This window comes from Taudactylus pleione, unplaced genomic scaffold (assembly GCF_031769625.1).
Source record: "Taudactylus pleione unplaced genomic scaffold, aTauple2 ptg000259l, whole genome shotgun sequence".
Classification (NCBI taxonomy): Eukaryota; Metazoa; Chordata; class Amphibia; order Anura; family Myobatrachidae; genus Taudactylus; species Taudactylus pleione.
The window spans coordinates 313,053-334,109 of NW_028284661.1; the positions used below are offsets into that span (position 1 = coordinate 313,053).

General features: G+C 44.2%; 1 protein-coding gene across 1 annotated transcript in view; it reads right to left on the reverse strand.

Moving 5' to 3' along the window:
- The window catches only part of LOC148514735 (amine sulfotransferase-like), a 57,035-nt gene that overhangs the window by 33,075 nt on the left and 2,903 nt on the right, over positions 1 to 21,057 (reverse strand). The window lies entirely within an intron of this gene.

The following is a 21,057-nucleotide window of genomic DNA, read 5'->3' on the forward strand; positions in this document are numbered from 1 at the left end:
TTCTAGTTCTCCAAATGCCAGCATGCAGCAAATAAAAAGTGGACATTACTGAGCATTCTGTGACTTGTAGTGCATCAATAAAAAAATTTAAATATTTTTTCACATTATTATTGATCCAAAACTCACAGAAATTGTGTCTTCTTGCAAAAGTGTTACCAGTCCTGGCACAGAAAGCCTAATGGTGCATACACACGGGACAATCGTCAACAATTACGATATCGTTGAACATTTTCCCGGGTGTGCTGGATTATCGATATCGATCATCCAGCACACCACCACCCACCAATGACGGCCAATGACCTGCGATCAATGATCGCGGGTCCCCATAGTAACCTGGTTGATATCGACCAGGTTGGCCTGCATGCACGGTCGATGGACGATATCTTTATCGTCCATACGTGCATGTGCATCGCAGGTCATTGGTGGGTGGAGGCCCCGAAAAATGCACAATATGAATGATAATGATATGATTGATATCATTATTGTTATTGTGCAGTTTAATTGTACCCTGTGTACGCAGCTTAAGGCTGGATAGTGAAAATTTGGGAGAACCTCACACTCTTAGTTCCAATGATTTTTCCAATACCAGTCAAGTCTGAAAGCACCAGTGTTGGTCTGAATTTTGGGGGAAGAAAGACTTAAATAAATTCATAAAGTAAATCTACTCAATATATGTAATAAATATAATTGGAACTTTAATCTATGTGGAATAACACTTCCCAAATATCCTAAAATAGAAGAACATAATTTATTTTTATTTTGCATGTATATTATTTTAAGGTTTCAGAACACCTTTTGATTTCTTTGGGTGCTCTGGTATATTTGCAAAGTGAAATACGATATTTTTCATATGGCTATATGTGTTATTTTTGCTGTCCGCATATAAACACTAAGATATTTGGTGGGATTACCTGCTAGGGGGCACCAGCCAAAATTTTGTCTAGGGCACCTAATTGGCTAGGGCTGGCACTGATTACCAGTCAGTGACATGTTCAAGCAGATCAGCGGACCCAACACATACCACGTGAACACACCAACACCATTATGGAACCACCACCAGCCTGCATGGTACCTTGTTGACAAATGAGGTCTATGGCCTCATGGGGTCTGCACCGCACTTGAGCCCTACTATCAGACAACTGGAACCATGACTCATTGGACAACACCACATGTTGCCAGTCCTCCATGGTCCTATTTGTGTTGTGACGTACCCAGGTGAGGCGCTATGTCCAGTTTTGTAGTGTTAATAGGGGCATAAGGTTTTCCCAGTACAAACATGGGAATCGGTATGTAAAGCTGTCTGTCGATGCCTCCTGTCTAAATACCGACAGCGGCATCCCGATTGTTGGTATGCCGACAGGGGTCAGGTAAGTATACTTACCCTTCCCCCTTCTCCCCGAAGCCTAACCTTCTTGTAGCCTAACCCTCTTGCATCATGTCCACTGTACTCATAACTACATCCCCACACATGACAACGTAGATTGAATAATATTGAATATCAGTACAACTACAGAAATGGAATGTCCAATCCGTCGGGCACCCCATATCATGTTCCCAGAGAAATCCTTGGAGACGTCCAGGTTACAGACCGGGCGATTGCCTCTGCTTATTATTGTGCTGTTTACGCTAGCGGTGGCTCTGACCGCTTGTTCTGGTATGCACATTGTCATTTTTAAAGATTGCAATAAAATATTGTTATACTTTTAAGCACGATGTGGCGCCCCCTTTCTCTGTTTTCTTTTTAGTGTTGTTCCCGGCTGGATTTAGGGGTTCTTATATTGTGGAAGACGCCGATCCATTTCAGATATAGGATCTCTGCTTCACAATCCCACATTTACATGTGAGGAATTAGCTATAAGACACTGTTTGTGCAATCACTTGTGGGACTCATTTCCTGGACATTGGTATTGTTCTAAATTACTGAATTAAGCGCGCACTAATTACTTGTTTATATATATATACATATATAAATATATATATATATATATATATATATTAGAGATGAGCGGTTCGGATTCTGTGGAATCCGAACCGCTCCGAACATTGGGGATCCGAGTCCACCCGAACCCTATTTGGGTGTTCACCGCCTGACTCGGATCCCCGTTCGGGGCCGAACGGCGGCCGCCTGATGTCGGATTCTCACTAGAGAATCCGACATCAGGGCTCCTATTGTGTAGGGCAGCGCCCTGTGATTGCGCTCTGCCCTACACAGATACAAACACACAGCCGCCAGCGGCAGCTGTGTGTTTGTTACAGCAGCCAATGAGAGTCACACAGACTCTCATTGGCTGCTGCACGGAGGGAGCCGGCTGGAGCTCACACATGAGCTCCGTCTTCCAGCTCCCTCCTCAGCGTGTGACAGCAGAGCGGACGGCGCGGGAGCGGGGATACAGGTACGTTTTTATTTTTTTATTTTTTACTTGTGCAAGGGCCGGGGGCGCTACTGGGGGGGTCTGCTACTGGGGGGGTCTGCTACTGGGGGTGCGGGGGGGCCATACTACTGAGGGGGCCTGCTACTGGGGGGGCTATACTACTGGGGGGGTCTGCACTACTGGGGGGGTCTGCTACTGGGGGGGCTATACTACTGGGGGGGCCATACTACTGAGGGGCCTGCTACTGGGGGGGCTATACTACTGGGGGGGTCTGCTACTGGGGGGCCATACTACTGAGGGGCCTGCTACTGGGGGGCCATACTACTGGGGGGGGGGCATACTACTGGGGGGGCTTACTACTACTGGGGGGGGCCTGCTACTGGGGCAGCCTACTACAGGGGGGGCCATACTACAGGGGGGCCCATACTACAGGGGGGGCTACTACTGGGGCAGCCTACTACTGGGGGGGGCCTGCTACTGGGGCAGCCTACTACTGGGGGGGCCATACTACTGGGGGGGCATACTACTGGGGGGGCCTGCTAATGGGGGGGGCCTGCTAATGGGGGGCATACTACTGGGTGGCATGCTAATGGGGGCATACTACTGGGGGGCATACTACTGGGGTGCATTCTACTGGGGGCACTGCATAGTGGACCCTACTACTAAGGGGACTGCATAGGGGGCACCACTGCTGGGGGCATTGTGTAAGGGATACCGCTACTGTGGGCATTGTGTAAAAGGGACACTACTGTGATCATTGTGTAAAAGGGTCACTACTGTGGGCATTGTGTAAAAGGGGCACTACTGTGGGCATTGTGTAAAAGGGTCACTACTGTGGGCATTGTGTAAAAGGGGCACTACTGTGTCGTAACATAAATAAGAGACACTACTTTATGGTGTAATGTGAATCAGGGGCACTATGTGCGGTGTAATGCGAATAAGATTGTGCACTGTGACTCCTAGGGCCGTAGCCCACTTTGTAAACAAGTACTGTGATTCTGCTGGCCGTACCCCACTGGGTGGGTGCACTACTTTTAATTTCTGCCACTGCTGTGTGGCAATGTGTCATAGATGTGCTTTATACTGTGGTGTCTGTGTCGTTGTGCCGCTGCTTTGTCGCTTAGTTACCAGTCAGCTCACTGCAACCTTTGGCCAATAATGTTGAAAACAATATTATAAGCTGTGATATGGTCTAAATTGACTGGAAATTAATGTTATTGAGGTTAATAATACTCTAGGAAGAAAAAAAAGACCAATTTATGTGATTTTAGCTTTTTTTGTAAATTTTTGTAAAAAAATCCAAATCCAAATCCAAATCCAAAGCCAGTCACCGCAGTTTGGCAAATCCAAATCCAAATCCAAAGCTGGTCGACGAATTAGAACCAAATCCAAATCCGGGAAAAATGGTCCGGCGCACATCCCTAATATATATATATATATATATATATATATATATATATATATATATATATATATATATATATATATATATATAGTGTTTGAAATGGGACAAATTCTTCAAGCTCCTGCAACTTGTGGTCATGGCAATGAGTTAATCAAAGCTTGCCACCAGCCAATTAAACGTTGTTCTAATGGTAATTCAATCATGGCTTCCCGAAACATTCGACCTATCCATCAAGGCAACCATATATTTGGTGCTACCAGCCTACTACTGCTGCCCCTTCCAATGTCAGTAGATGCCCTTGGGCATTTGCCACTTATATTTAAAGAGATCATTACACAAAATAATGAGTGGTCTGAGATCCCAGGCCGGTCTGCATATTATATCTGGGTTGGTACTAAGCCAACAGGCCCCAAATCAAGTTTGCATATTGGCATTAGGCCCAAAGGCCCCACATAAGGTCTGGACACTGGCATTAGGCCAAAAGACCAAAAAATTAGATATTGTCCACAGGTGCTAGGCTCCACAGGCAGGTCATTAAATACTAGAGATGAGCGGGTCTGGTTTCCTGGAAACTGAACCCACCTGAACGTAACTGTTCCAAGTAGATCGAGGTCCTGGCTCGGATCTTCTCGACCGCTAGAGATCCAAACACAGGGCAAAACCACATAATTGCAGAGTCGGATCTCCAATGTTTTGTATATGGAGTGCAAACTGTTGGATCCTAACATGGTAACAGGCTGCTGGTTGGCTGAAAATGATTGTCTCTCAGCCAATCAACATGTCCCCATAGATTTTAATGGGCCCATTGAAGACTATGGGGAAGCTTTAGCTGAGTGGCAGCCATTCTCAGTCAACAAGTGGCCTGGTTGAATGAGACAAATGTAAAATAAAGTTAAAAATAAAAACAAACAAAAACAAACCAACGTGGAATTCCCTCTGAAGGGCTCAACCAGCACTGGGATATTTTGGGCCAGTCCTGGTTGTGTAAAATATGGGGGTAAAATGACATAGGGGTCCCCTTTAATTTACACCACTTGCACCTCACTCCTAGCTGGTCTTGGTTGTGTAAAATATGGGAAAAAAATGATGTAGGGGTCCCCTGTATTTTACACAACCACCACCGGACTCTTGAACTTGTCCTGGTTGTATAAAATATGGGGGGGGAAATGATGTAGGGGTCCCCCATATTTTAAATAACCAGCACTGGACCAGCGGACAAGCTTATATGGGCGTCTCTGGCCGAAGAATTCAGGATCACTCACTAGTCAGCGAGGCCAGAGATTTCTCAGGAAGTGGGGACCCTCCAATAAAGGGGTTCCCCCTCCAAGGGACACCCCAGTCCCAGGCTGATAGCTCTGGTCTATGCTTGGCACCCCTGGTGGCAGTGGATTCCGAGTACATAATATAAAAGTTATAAAAAATACTATTGTCTCATATAGGGGGACTACAGGTCCAAGCAAACCTTCCCCACTTGCCGGTACATGGAGAACCACAAGTGCCAGCATGCAGGGCATTAAATGCTCGCTGGTGCCTATAGTCCCCCTGAAAACGAAATAGTCAAAAAGATAGGACACAGACACCGCATATTGTATTATCTTATTAAATATTCACTCACACAAACTCACTCACAGCAATAGTTACCTTCTGTAGCCATTCTGTCCTCTTGTCCACTAGCATCCACGATAGCTGTAATAAAAAAAAATCTATACTCACCTACCGCTTGTGTCATGTTGTCCTCAGTCCATGTAGACATCCAGGTTCTTCTTTAAGAAATAAAGAAAAAAAATTCACAAATTGCACAGCCCATGGACTTAGTAGTAACCTGTACGGTCAACACTACCTGAATGGCTGCTAGCTGGAAGAATCTCCCTTTGTAAACAATAGTGAGAGCGTTCATTGGCTAAGAGAGCTGATCCAAATCCAAAACCTTTGAGGGCAGTTTTGGCATAACCAAAACACGCAGTTAATACAGATCTAAAACCAAAACACAGGGGTTGGTGCTAGAGATGAGCAGGTCTGGTTTCCTGAGAACCAGACCCATCCAAACTTCCATATACAATCCGAGATCCGAGTATGGCTCGGGTTTTCCTACCTGACTCGCATCTAAAAGCGAGGCAAAACGTCATTATCCCGCTGTCGGATTCTCATGGGTTTTGGATTGTATAAAAGTCCCTCCCCTCGGTGATCAGCATCATTTGCTTGTGGAGTCCCAGGCTGTCAGGGCCATGCTTCATCTAAGAGGGGCTGCTGTGTCCATCCAGGGGCTGCTGTGTTTATCCAGGGGTTGCTGTGTCCATCCAGGGCAGGGGCTTTTGTGTCCATCCAGTGATTGTTGTTTCCATCCAGGGGCAGTGGCTGCTGTGTCCATCCAGGGGCAGGGGCTGCTGTGTACTTCCAGGGGCAGTGACTGCTGTGTCCATCCAGGGGCTGCTGTGTCCATCCAGGGGCTGCTTGTGTTCCTCCAGGGGTTGCTGTGTCCATCCAGGGCAGAGGCTTTTGTGCCCATCCAGTGGTTGTTGTTTCCATCCAGGGGCAGTGGCTGCTGTGTCCATCCAGGGGCAGGGGTTGCTGTGTCCATCCAGGGGCAGTGACTGCTGTGTTCATCCAGGGGCTGCTGTGTCCATCCAGGGCAGAGGCTGCTGTGTCCATCCAGGGGTTTCTGTGTTCATCCAGGGGCAGGGGCTGCTGTGTCCAACCAGGGGTGCTCTGTCCATCCAAGGGTGCCCAGTGTATTAAAAAATAAAAGCTAGTAAAAATATAATTAATAAAAAAATAATATATCCTTTTTTGTGCTGTACTCCAGTGTACTATATTATTTTTTTATTTACTGAGACGCTGCCTGTCAGACCGCAGTGTAATAAACATACACGTATTGTTTGTAACACTGTAAGTGGTAGCACAGTGTATAATAAATATTTTGACACTGTAAGTGGAAAACGCAGTGTATTCGTTAAAAATGTTGTCTTACTGTAAGTGAAAAATGCAGTGTATTCGTAAAAAATATTGTCACACCATAAGTGGAAGCGCAGTGTATTCGTAAAAAATATTGTCACACTGTAAGTGGAAGCGCAGTGTATGCGTAAAAAATATTGTGACATTCAGAGGCGTCACTAGGGTTGGTGTCACCCGGTGCTGTAATGCACAGTGACACCCCCCCTCCCTACACCAAAAAATGGAACTAATTGGGACCAAGGTGTGCAGCTCCGCGAACTCTTCCCCCTTACCAGTACAGCAGTCACACTTATGCTCCTGCCAGAATGCCAGGCACACCCAGCGGGCCTGATGATGCCACATCTGATATTCTGGGTAGCAGTGCTTAAAGTGGTCCTAGAGACGTGGGGGAATGACTCCCCTCTCCCCCAACGATTTATCAATAAAAGGACAGTGTGCGCTTAAGGCATGTGGTGCAAAAAAGCGGCGTGATCTCGAAAGAAAGGGGCATGGTCATACAATAAATTCCCCAATTCAAATTACGCCACACAGTAGCACAATCTTATCCACATTACACCATAAAGTAGTGTCCCTTATTTATGTTCTGATACACAGTAGTGCCCACTTTACACAATGACCACATTATTGACCCTTATACACAATGCCCACAGTAGTAGTGCCCCTTATACAGTGCCTACAGTAGTAGTGCCCCTTATTCAATGCCACCTGTAGTAGTGCCCCTTAAGCAATGCTCCAAGTAGTAGTGCCCCTTATGCAATGTGCCCTATAGCTGTGGCCATTATGCAGTTCCCCCTTTAGTAGTGCCCCTTTATGCAATGCCCCCTGTAGTTGTGCCCAATATGTAATGCCCCCTGTATTATAGCCCTTTATGCAATGCTCCTGTATTAAAGCCTATTATGCAATGCCTCCTGTATTAGAGCCCCTTGTGCTGTGCCCCCAGTAGTGCCCCTTATGCAGTGCCACCAGTAGTGCCCCTTATAAAGTGGCCCTTATGCAGTGCCCCATGTAGTGCTGCTTATACAATACCAGCAGGAGATCCTCTAATGCAGTGCCCCCAGTAGTTCCTCCAGACAGTAGTGCCCTTATACAGTACCCCCAGTAGTGCTCTTATGCAGTGCCCCTTATACAATACACCCAGGAGCTCCCTTTATGCAGTGCCCCCAGTAGTGCCCCTAATACAGTACCCCCAGTAATGCCCCTTATGCAGTACCCCCTATAGTGCCCTTATACAATACCCCCAGTAGTGCCCCTTATACAATACCCCCAGGAGCTCCCCTTATGCAGTACCCCCAGTAGTGCTCCCAGACAGTAGTACCCCATATGCTGTGCCCCCAGTAGTGCCCTTATACTGTGCCCCCTATACAGTACCCCCAGTAGTGCTCCTATGCAGTGGCCCCAGAATGTCCCCAGCAATGTCCCTTATGCTGTGCCCCCTCCCCTGTGCAATACTACTTACCTCTCTTCACGATGTCCAGGCTGGCTTGCACTAGGGGTGTCTGGGCGCGCACCTCCTTCTTCTCCTTCCGGTGTGCCGCATGCGTGATGTCACCGCGGCCGCAATGCAGAGCCACACACCGGCACAGAGAGATACTCTGTGCTCTGTGCCTGTGTGTGGCTGTGGATGCCGGCTGCAGTAAGAGAATGAAGTTACCGCCGGCAGCATGCAGAGCCAGCCCATTTGGGGTCGGCGGGGGTGCAATGGTGCCAGGGAAGGGGATGTGCTGGCAGCAGACATGTCTGCAGCCCGTGGGTGTGTGTGCTGCTCTTTTTGGTGTCACCCCCTTGAAGGGTGACACCCGGTGTGGGCTGCACCCCCTGCACCCCCCTTTTGACGCCACTGGTGACACTGTTTGTGGAAAATACAGTGAATTCATAAAATATATTGACACTGTTAATGTAAACGCAGTGTATTCGTAAAAAATATTGTGACACTGTAAGTGTAAAACGCAGTGTATTCGTAAAAAATATTAACACTGTTAGTGTAAATGCAGTGTGTGCATAAAAAATATTGTGACACTGTAAGTGGAAAACGCAGTGTATTCGTAAAAAAATATTGTGACACTGTGTGGAAAATGCAGTGTATTCGTAAAAAATCTTGTGACACTGTAAGTGGAAACTTCACAATTTTACAATTTAATAACACAGTTAGCAATAAAAAAATACAACTTTCACTTCTTTCCTCATTCATGAATAAATGACTAGTCTACACATCAACTACAAGACCACAACAAAGTGCTAAATAATGTGCATAATATATTAAACATAATGACATCACAAACGCCTCAGCTAAGATTCCCATAAACATATATTCAAAAGGTGAAATTAAAGGATATGGTTTAAAAAATGGAATAAAGGACCTAAAATTGCGTTCTACCTCTACCTGAATTTCAGCGAGTCAGAAGGCCAACTCCATACAACCGTATTCCAGAGTGCAGCTGCTTCTCCTGTAGCCCAGGTCAGAAGATGTGTAGGGGGTGTGGTGATATAAACTAAAATGGAGCTCACATCCACTAAAGTGGACAATGAATCCCCAATCTAACAGGGAGCACACCTGTAATTTATAGAGAACACAGGATGGGATGACAATATAGGCTTGGGTGCTGGTATAATCTGGGGTAATTATATAAACTGGGATTATAGGCTGGGGTGATGCCTGGGCATAAGACCAGAAAAGCCACATCTTGGGTGGGGAATTATTTTAATCCAAATCCTGACAATAGATGTGATGGCATCTGTACCATTTGTAAAGCCAAAATTAGTAGAGATATGGACCTTAACCATCTAGGAACCTCCACCCCGTTACATCATCAGCAATGATGTACATTATAATCATGTATGATGATCATCAGTGATCTACATCATAACGTCCTCTGTAATTTTTGCACTTAATTGGCGGTAAAGGTCTTTCTCGTAGAATTTGTAGTTCATTTTGATGGACATCATCTTTTCCGCATTTTGGGGAAGTAGCCTCATTGGCCGATCACTGACAAGGTTCCTGGCTGTGCTGAAAACTCTTTCTGAGTACACACTGGAGGGTAGGCAGCTCAAGTAAACCAAAGCCAGTTTGTGCAAGGGCCTCCAAATTACCTTTTTTTCTGCCAGTAGTCAAACAGAATGTCTGACATGCCTTTTTGGATGCTATCATTAACATTTTTTAAATAGTCCTCAACCATTCTTTGAATGGTGACCGTATTAGATGGAGTCACGGTAGAGGTGTCATTAATTGTAGGCAATTCTGATCCGACCAGATGTCAAAAGTTAAGACTTGGTTGTGTTGACTCATCTGCATCACCAGTGGGTATTTTGAAAGTTTAGTTTTTTCTCAGCAGATGCAATTGCTGGAGAAACTGAAGGCGAAGCCATCGCTGCATCACGTGCCACTTGAGCTGACAATTTGCTTATCAACAGCTCTTTACATCTCTTCAGATCTGTGTCTGTTGGGAAGAAAGAAAGAATGTCTTCATCCTTTTGGGGATGAAACTCTACTCCCAGAAGCAGCAGCAGGCATGGCACTCAAGGATTCTCAAGGAAGACACAACGTAAACCTTAAACCTTACATTTTAAATCTTGCATTTACTCTGTTCTGCATGTCCACATATCTGTGCTGGTTAAGTGGACAGTGGGTACAATGGCAGTTTAGAGGCCACTAACTAACTCTGGTTTTTTAATGTCCCTGTACAGGTTGGGAAATGCTTTTTAAGAAGCTTAAGGTAATAGACAGTGTGCATCTCAGGCAGCTTACAGCAATGCCCGGAGGTGAATTGAGAATTTAAAATGGTTTCATATGATAGGTGTTATCGATTCCTACCTATCTATGCACCCTAAATGTCGCTATTTAGCGTTATAAGTCGCACAAGACAAAATTGCTTTCCAGACTTTGATTGTGTTTCCAAAGCACAAAAAGATATTATTCACCAAAAAGCAGATAGTTACACGCTGTGATCTAAATACAATTAGCGCAAGCAGATTATACAATCACTAGGTACAGTTGAATACATACGCATGCGCTCTGAATCCAGATTCCCGGCATCAATTATGAAACCTCTGTCAACAGCAAAGAAAAGATGACTGACTAGCAGATTCAGAGTGCTTGCATATAAACCCTTGCAGAGATAGACAATACAATGAACAAGTTGACATAATCTCATTGGTTCTTCTTCCTGGTTCTCCTGTTACGATGCAGTTCATAGGTCAGTTTGTATTGTAATACTTCAGCCTCCAACAGCTTTTTTGTGTCTGTTTTCCTGCCGAAGAACAAGTCTAAACTGGCTAATTACATTACATGAACAGAGTACATTTTAATGCCTATCTCTCTATGATCCATAATTCCCAGACGCATTTTGTGATTTCCTTGCCAATGGAACCGGAAATCTGCAAATAAACAGTGGTTCCGAATGGCACCAAACACAGGGCCTAATTCAGAGCTGGACGCTCTGACAGAGCGCTCGCTCTGAATCAGGGCCAGCCTCCTGTTTTTTTAGAGCGGCCTCCCGGCCGCTCGCATAGCTGTGGGTGACCAACCACAGCTATAGCAAGCAGCCAGGAAGATGGTCGCGATGGTCAAGACCATCGTGACCATCGGGCTTGCGACGAGACCCTTGTGGTAGGGTCTCATTGCCACAAGCCCCAGAGTGCTTTCGGCTCTAACAGAGCCGAAAGCACTCCCACTGACATCACTTGTGATGTCAGTGGGGCCGGCCTCAGACAGTAGGCATTCCCAAGGGAACACCTCCATCTGGGCAGCCATGTCCCCAGCCCACCCACCAAAGGGGGTGTGCTGTCACTCAACATCGACAGCACGCTATCCGGGTCTCGCGCATGCGCACGACGGAGCCGGCTCCATTGTGTGCATGCGCACTGGGCCACCATCGACTCGCTTGCGAGCACATAGCGCTCGCGAATGGGTCTGAATCAGGCCCACAGTCTGCTTATCATGTACTAAACCTGAGATTTTAAATACAGTCACTTTATTACATAATTAATAATGAATAAAACCTCGGATAATAACCTTAATGCTAGGGAACCTTCCTATGTAAGTGTGCAAAGTGTAAGTGTAAGGATATTAAGAAAAGACGCTAGTTAGCATTGTGCGACTACGTGTTTGTGGAGTACACCGTGGTACGTGTTTTGAAGGGTTGTTCATATTATATGTTTTAGTAAATGTATGTATTTATATAATGAGGACTTTTGACATTGTTCTTTTGAGTGGGAATCTCACGAGGCAAAAAAATAGCATTGCCGTATGTACTTATAATGTGTGAGATTTGCTAAAATGGCGCTGGGTGGCCATTCGAAAATTGCCGTCTTGTTGCCATTTGCAATATGGGGTTGTGCAGATTTTAATTTTAACAGATTCTGTCTCAGCCAATTATACAGCTTCGACAGTCCACCCTTTGATAGCAAACAACATGCTATCACACTCTGATTTTAAAAATTTAAGTTAGGCTTACACTATGACATATTATTTAATGTTATATTATGGGATGGCACAAGATGGTTCTTAAACCATCAATAATGTGTCTCTGTAGGACATAAAACTACCTTTATACGCACACTGCGGATCTTGGGAGATCATGGGAAAGATGTGGGGATGCATCCAACCTATAAAGGAAGTCTTGAAGGGGATAGGGACTTACATTATTTAAGATGTTTAAAATAACATTTCATAATACATTTCATGCATGCCTAAATCTATACATCATCTGATGGTACATTCTAGTTCAGGGTTGTAATGCAGTCCTTAATTTACCTCAGTATTCATATTGTTACTACTAACCACCATCATAATTTAATTCCTTCGATTTACCTTATCTTTACATTTTCCACATTTCAACACAGTAGGAACACATTTGACACACGAGCCAATTACTATGATGACAACCAATATAAGGATCAGGAGTTTACCTATACTAGCAACCATTTCCTGGACCCACTCTCCTAGACCAGCGAACCATTTCACTGGGTTCAACCAAGAGACCCATTCCTCTAGCTTCTCCTCTACTTCAGCCACTGAAGCATTATGGTTCTTCCGAAATTCCCATTTTAACTGCAGAATTTCATCCATCTTCCGGTCTATCACCTCCTTGGGGTCACTAGCATTATTTCTAATGTATGTGCAACACTTTACACCAAATTGGGTGGCTAAGGTCACGCAGTACCCTGCAGTGACAGCTGTTAAATTATTTAAAACTACTCTGTGTTGCACCAGTTCTTTCTTGTAGGCCTGTAACTCCTTACCTGTGTACCTAAATGTGTCATCATACATCTCAGTGATATTATCTATTAATTTAGCAAGGTCTCGGATATATCTGAAATTTAGTCTACCCCGAGCGATCCTGGTGGGATCCAATGCAACTAAAACTTGAAAGCCAGTTGTTTCACTAATTAACTGTGTGGCTTTATGTACATCACCAGGTATCATATTCCTTTTGTCTCTGTGTTCACACTGTGTGTGAAGATATGGTGATGGTGTGTTTTTATGAATACCAGGCATTTCACCATGTGTAAGGGTCATAACCTCTGGGAGCACTCTTCCCAGATAACACAAACCATCGGAACTCGGAGAGAGCCACTCATACGCTTTCCTTCCACATATAAAATATACATCATCGGGGAGAACATAAGGAATAGAATGCATCATGATCATCCAACACATTTCCCTCACAAATTATCCTATCTCAGGTCTCCCATCTGGCTAACACACGATTCTGGTTGTATAACCCTGGCACAGTACCCTTCTGGTACTCTGCCAACCATTTCTTTGATGTTACTTAATGTATACCGATACCGGAAGTGTCTCCCATTTAACCTACTTGTGCATAACAGTTCATTTATAGGCTCATAATCAGCTCTTAGTGAGAAGGTCATCATCCGGTTATTCCCAGTCACCTCCCAACTTCCTGGTTTATTGGAGTTGGTGATGTTCAAACATAAAGTGATTTATCTACTTGGTACTGGTGGAGTTTAAAATGAGGTGGTTTGGTGTTTAGAAATTTTCCATCCAGCGTCTTCCCTTGTTGCAGTTCTAAAACCTCAGAGACATTTAATGGAAATGGCACTAACCCTACATTATGCTGTCCCTGAGGCACATGAGAACACACCCAACAGTCCGTCTGGTTTAAAACTTTGCCCACCATAGTATGATAATCCTCTAAAGAATACCCACCCCAATACTGGTTATACTTAGGTTGGCACTGCTGGATGCAATTCTCATCAACTAAGGACCCACAAAACTCACAAATACAATAATCCTCAGACGATAGACCTTCACACTGTCTCCGAGTTTTCAACATAGCAGATCTCTTAGCAATTATTGTACTGGGTTTGGTCAGATACTCCCCCGGTTGGTTTAGCACTCTTTCTCCCAACTCCACTCCATTGATATCACCATCAGCTCCCCTCTCCGTCCTCTGTCCTCCATCACAGAAACCAGAGATCCCAAAACAACCCAAGATAATGAGAACTCTGGGAGAAAACACAAAGATAACCACAGCTGACCAATCCATTGCTGAAAACAATGATCTACAAATTTCTTTAGCGCTGTAACCTTTAACCTTCCCGGAACAGACTTGCAATTGACAGTTCTACGATATCTGCCTCGATTCCACCTTGTCTCTCCACTGGTTGATTGACCTTCTTACAGTGAGTGGAATGGACCCAGGTATCTCTCTCCGCCACTTTCAGTGAAGTTGTACTCGTCAGCAACACCTGATAAGTACCTTCCCACCGATCTGTCAAACAACCTGAATGCAACAAATTTTTGATCATAACAAATTCTCCAGGTTCAACATCATGACAGTTTGTTTCAGGCATATCATGTGACAATTTCAGTTTTTGCTGTTGCTGTTTTAACTGTTTACTCATTTTTATAAGATACCTTACAGTTACCTCGTTGTTACTTTTTAAATCTTCCTGTGGGCTTATAATCAAATGAGGTTGTCTACCAAACAGTGTTTTAAAGGGGGACAGATTTAGAGGGGGTCTAGGAGTTGTCCTGATACTATGAAGGACAAGTGGTAGTGCTTCTGGCCAACCCAGTCCAATTTCCGCCATGATTTTATTTAATTTATTTTTAATAGTCCCGTTGATCTTCTCCACCTTGGCACTGGCTTGCAGTCGGTAGGGGGTATGTAGTCTACTATTAATACCCATCAACTTACACATGTTTTGGAAGACATCACCTGTGAAATGAGTACCCTATCACTTTCAATAATTCTAGGGATACCGTATCTGCATATAAACTCCTGAACAATTTTCTTAGCAGTAAATGCAGCAGTATTAGTGGCAGCTGGGTATGCCTCAACCCAATTAGAAAACACATCAGTGCACACTAATACATACTTGAGATTCCTGCAGGGTGGTAATTGGATAAAATCAATTCGTATTACCTGAAAAGGTCCGTCAGTCATAGGAATGTGGGATGGTTCGGTAGGGATGGTTTTCACAATGTTTTTCTTCAAGCAGGTCAAACAGGACATTGCTCTCTTTTCTGCTTGGGAAGAAAAACCCGGTGCACACCAGTATGCTCTCACCAATTTGCACATACCTTGCTTTCCCAAGTGAGTCAGACTGTGCGCTGCCTCAGCCAGGCTTGGGTAGTATGCCTTGGGGACCACTGGCTTACCTTGTCCATCTCTCCAGAGTCCAGAAGACTCTTGCCCACATCCCTGGACCTCCAGACTGCCTTTTCCTGAATGGGACACAAATTTTGCATCTCAATTAATTTCAGCATGTCAATCATTTGAAACATCATTTGGTTAATTGGCACATTCACTTTTAACCCTGCTGCCCATTTGGCAGCTTTGTCTGCCCTGTTGTTGCCCAGTGACACCGGATCATCCTCACATGTATGGGCTTTACACTTCATTACTGCCACTGCCTTAGGCAATTGGATTGCTGTCAGTAGTCCTTTTATATGTCTGGAATGTGCGACTGGTGTGCCTGCTGCTGTCATTAAATTTCTCACACGCCATAGGGCCCTGAAATCATTTACCACCCCGAAGGTGTACCTAAAGTTAGTGTAGATATTAGTAGATTTACCTTCTGCTAATTCACAAGCTCTTCTTAGTGCCACCAGCTCCACCACTTGGGCCGAGTGAGGTGGACCAAGAGGTTCGGCTTCTATGATGTCTTCGTCATTTACCACAGCATAACCTGTAAATAACTCTCCAGTGTCAGTTTGTCTATGACAACTCCCATCCGTGTAAAATATCACATCTACATTTTCTAAAGGTTTATCCCATATGTCAGGTCTTGCAGTAAAGGTCTGATTCAGATATTCCATACAATCATGTGCATCAATATACTTGCAGAACTCACCTTCCGCCAGCGACTCACCTCTCTCCACCCTTTGTGTATCCTGTTGCACATATGGTAAATACGTTGCTGGATTTAACGTACTGAACCATTTAATGGTGATGTTTGCAGGTGCTAATAGGGCTAGTTCCCATTTTGTGAACCTAGCTGAGGAGACATGTCTGGTTTGGGCAGAATTCAGCAAAGCAGATACAGCATGGGGTGGATAAACAATCATACCATGGCCTAATACTACATCTTCACTCTTACTGACCAATAGAGCAGTTGCCACTACACTTCTTAAACACGTTGGGAGTGATCTTGCCACAGTGTCCAATTGTGCACTGTAATATGCTACGGGCCTACTGGCATCACCATGTTTTTGTGTGAGGACAAATAACTGCACGGTGAGGAGACGACGCGGCTAGATGTGAGTACGGGACGCGTGAATTCAGAGGAGTAAGGTAAGACTCCGTGAGAGGAGGGGGCACCCGGCTGAGTTATTCCTTTAGGAGTCCTTAGGCGAGGTTGTCTCCTCCCCAGACTATAGCTGCAACATTGGCAAGACCACGGACAGATCCTTGGAAGAGGTGAACAGCCGTATGTCCAGCCAGTTTGGGCAGCACAGTCCGGAGTCTGTTTTTTCATTTCTCCATTTTTCCGCAATCCCAGATCTCTATCATACCCGCACAGGTACCATACTGTCACCACCAGTGTGAAGACGTATGCATGCCAACGGCAACACTATTTGATCACTGATTAGAAGATTTATGTGGACTAAGATCATTTATTCATATATAGGAATTTCTTCCATCATCAGGTCAGAAGTGGGGGACGCCACACCTCTAGAGACTTTTACATCTTTTTCATATATCGATTATTAAGGATAATACAATTATTTTTAAAGGCACACAATATATATAATTTGTCTTGTATGCATTATATCTGTTATTTGTTGTATTGTTACCCTATTCAGTTTTGCATCTTATACCAGTAAAAATATATTATTATTACTATCTCCTCATGGTTTATATGTCACAATATTGCATTTAAGTTAGAGTGGATTAACATATTTGTGGGGTAACATATTTAACCCAACTGCACTAACTAATGTCAGGCGTGACTCATCAACTTACTGTATTTTAGTCTTCTCTAACATCCCCAGTTAACCTGACTGGCTGTAGACTACAAGTATGACTTGCCCCCTAGCGTTGACTTTCACTCTCCAATACAGCATTTAAGGCCACAACTGGAGCAGGTGACTGTGGAACATTCCCTGCATTCTGCATATATCCCTTATGTGGATATGTAGGTACTACCTGGTTAGGGGGTCCTACCCTCTTTACCTTACAGTTTCTAATTACATGTCCCACTTGGTTGCAGTTAAAACACCTTCGTGAGTGGGGTGGGGGAAAATGTTGTTGTGTGGGTTGGGCAGTAGAGAAAGATTGTGAGTGTGGGTAAGAATTTTGAGGGTAATATGGTGGCTGCGGTTAGTATGGGTTTTGTGGCTGTGTGTGATAAGTGGGGCAGGGCTGTGTTTGTGGTGGTGCAGGATTTGTGAGGTCATGTAGCTGTGCAGGTGCATGTGTGTCTGGTGACTGTGATGGTATATTCATTCCTTCTAGAGTTTGATTGCTAGCAGACATTAGCTTCTCGCTCTGGGTATCTCTCTTCTTGAGGATGTTTTTATCATACTCAATAGCAGAGTGTGTCTACAGTAACTCCCCTCAAGCCAGGTAGAGAGGTCTGGACTTGGGTCTTTAGATTGTCTTTAAGACCATCAGTAAGTACCGTGATGACCATTTCCCTATGGTGAGTGCTATCTTTAATATCTTCTATCCCAGTGTACTGGGTGATAGCCTGCAGAGCTCAGGTACAGTAATCTTCTGCAGATTCACTCTCTTTTTGTTTTAGGGTGAAAATTTTACTCCAGTTAACTACTACCAGAAAATATACACCCAATTAAGTTATTATGCGGGTAATGTTACCCTGGTTATCCTCGTCTGTTAAGGGAGCATCTCCCTCCAATACGCAATCTGTGATAAACTTTTTCACGTCGGTATTGTGCGGAAGACACGCCCTTAACACCACTTGCCAATCTTTATTGGTTGGCTCGTGAGCATTACCCAAGTTTTTCACATATCTTTGGCATTTTGCTAATTTCTTCTTAGGATCAGGGAAGTCGGTCATTATGGAATTTAGTTCAGCTCTTGTCCAAGGACAATGCATCAATACATCTCCTGTGGGCACCACACCATTTGCATCCGGATTCCCATTGGGAACAGTTATTGTCCTGACGGCATGTATGCCTGCCATAATGCTACCTTTGTCTGAATTACCTAGTTGAGGGTTCAGCCTACTGCTACTACGTATGGTATTAGTAATCTCCGCTACTGTTAAAGCAGGGGTTAATACTTCCTGTATGGGTGGGGCTACCTCCTTTTCTGGTACTAGTGAGGCAGCTACCTGTGCTTGCTGTGGTGGTACATTTAACATTTGTGCAACATGGGAGAGAGTGGACATCACAACAGGGTCATCATCTACATCATCAACACTTTCCTTATAATTACTTAAGAGAGGGTACAGGTTACATGTTAAATTTTTATGGGTTTTTACATCAACTGTAACCTTCACCCCCATCCGCATAGGGTGGTGGTGGTGCGCGTGAACTACTGACATTACCTTCGCAACGATTCCTTGCTGTGTGTGCATGCTATTTTGCGGCGTGCACACAACGCTGTTTAGCACGGCGTGTGCACTCCCCTGCATCATGTACGCAACGCTGGTTTGCATCGCATGCACACCCCTAAGCCATGTATCCCTCTCATGCTGCCATAGCTTTAAACAATTGTTATACTTTATCTTTTTCTTTCGAGAGTGCACCATACAGATGCTATCTCGGACATTCTTCAATGCCTCTTTATCAAAGCTGCCAATTCTGGGAAAAGGTTTAACACTCATTTTGGTCATCTTAAACCATATATCACAGTACATAGTTGCATATGCACCGTACTTTGTATGCATTATATGCCGTGCCGAACTCATCGGCGCTTCCAAGAGCAGCACATCATCTAACATCTCTACCATTTGCTTGGCTCCCATCTTGGGAAAATAACACTAAACTTTTCAATAGAGATTTAAATCGGTGAAAGAATGTCAAGGCTACTTTCACTTACCTGTGGATGATATTAACAGGATGCGCCCACACACCTATGGAAGAATAACCAGGCTGCTTCCACGCACCTAAGCCCTTTTCGAGTACTTTGCACTGCTAGAATTTAAGCATTCCAACAACACTTACCCTTTTCAGTGATTTCGTCCACCACTGCTCAGTTACAATCACAATATGCCACAACTGTGCGGTTCAATCACAATGCCCAATAACCCTAACTGCTCACTGGATGCTGCAATCACACTGAGAGCCGATACCTAACGCAAAACAACAACTACACCTGCTGTGTGTATAGACTTCGGTATCTACTACCAAGCCACTAGGCAGACACCAGGCACCTAGACCCTAAGGGTCCTACGATACCCCTAGTTAGGGAACATGTTACCCCTACCAACACACGTTCACTGTTACACACCTTTTTCCTGCGCAGAAAAATAAATGTTTTCCCAGATTTGGCAGCACCGACTAAGATCTTTAAAACAATGCTATCACGCTATCAATATCACAATGCAATCTCACCGGCTTTGTTTAAACACGCGACAGAAATACAGGAAATACGTATACTCTATTGTGCGACTAGTCGCATACACAATAATGCGACCGCTACACAAAATATATTATTACCCTTACACTAATGTGCGACTTCCCCTTTTAACATGAAGTTTTATCAACAAAGGAAAACAAACTTTTTTCCTTCCTGGTCCCTGGATTCTAATCAGCGCTCCTTGAACTCACACAATAACGGATAGCGGTCTCTCAGCAACAAAGTGGTAACAGGTATTCGAAGGCACAATGCATTCTTTCCTGCATATGGCGCCTCCACCCTTTACTGAGAGATCGATAACTGTGTGTTACTGTGTGAATGGTAGCGTGATTTCACTACGAGCCCCCAACTATCGATTCCTACCTATCTATACACCTTAAATATCGCTATTTAGCGTTATAAGTCACACAAGAAATAATTGCTTTCCAGACTTCGATTGTGTTTCCAAAGCACAAAAATATATTATTCACCAAAAAGCAGATAGTTACACGGTGTGATCTAAATACAATTAGCGCAAACAGATTATACAATCACTAGGTACAGTCGAATACATACGCATGCGCTCTGAATCCAGTTTCCCGGCATCAACTATGAAACTTCCGTCAACAGCAAAGAAAAGATGACTGACTAGCAGATTCAGGGTGCTTGCACATAAACCCTTGCAGAGATAGGCAATACAATAGAACAAGTTGGCATAATCCCATTGGTTCTTCTTCCTGGTTCTCCTGTTACGATGCAGTTCATAGGTCAGTTTGTATTGTAACAGTTCAGCCTCCAACAGCTTCTTTGTGTCTGTTTTCCTGCCAAAGAACAAGTCTAAACTGGCTAATTACATTACATGAACAGAGTACATTTCAATGCCTATCTCTAAGATCCATAATTCCCAGACGCATGTTGCGATTTCCTTGCCGATGGAACCGGAAATCTGCAAATAAACAGTGGTTCAGAATGGCACCAAACACGGTCTGCTTATCATGTACTAAACATGAGATCTTAAATACAGTCGCTTTATTACATAATTAATAATGAATAAAACCTCGGATATTAACCTTAATGCTAGGGAACCTTCCTATGTAAGTATGCAAAGTGTAAGTGTAAGAATATTAAGAAAAGACGCTAGTTAGCGTTGTGCGACTACGTGTTTGTGGAGTACACCGTGGTAAATGTATGTATTTACTGTATATAATGAGGATTTTTAACATTGTTCTAATCCGTGGAAATTGCACGACGCTAAAAAATAGCATTGCTGTATGTACTTATAATGTGTGAGATTTGCTAAAATGGCGCTGGGCAGCCATTTGCAAAATAGCGTCTT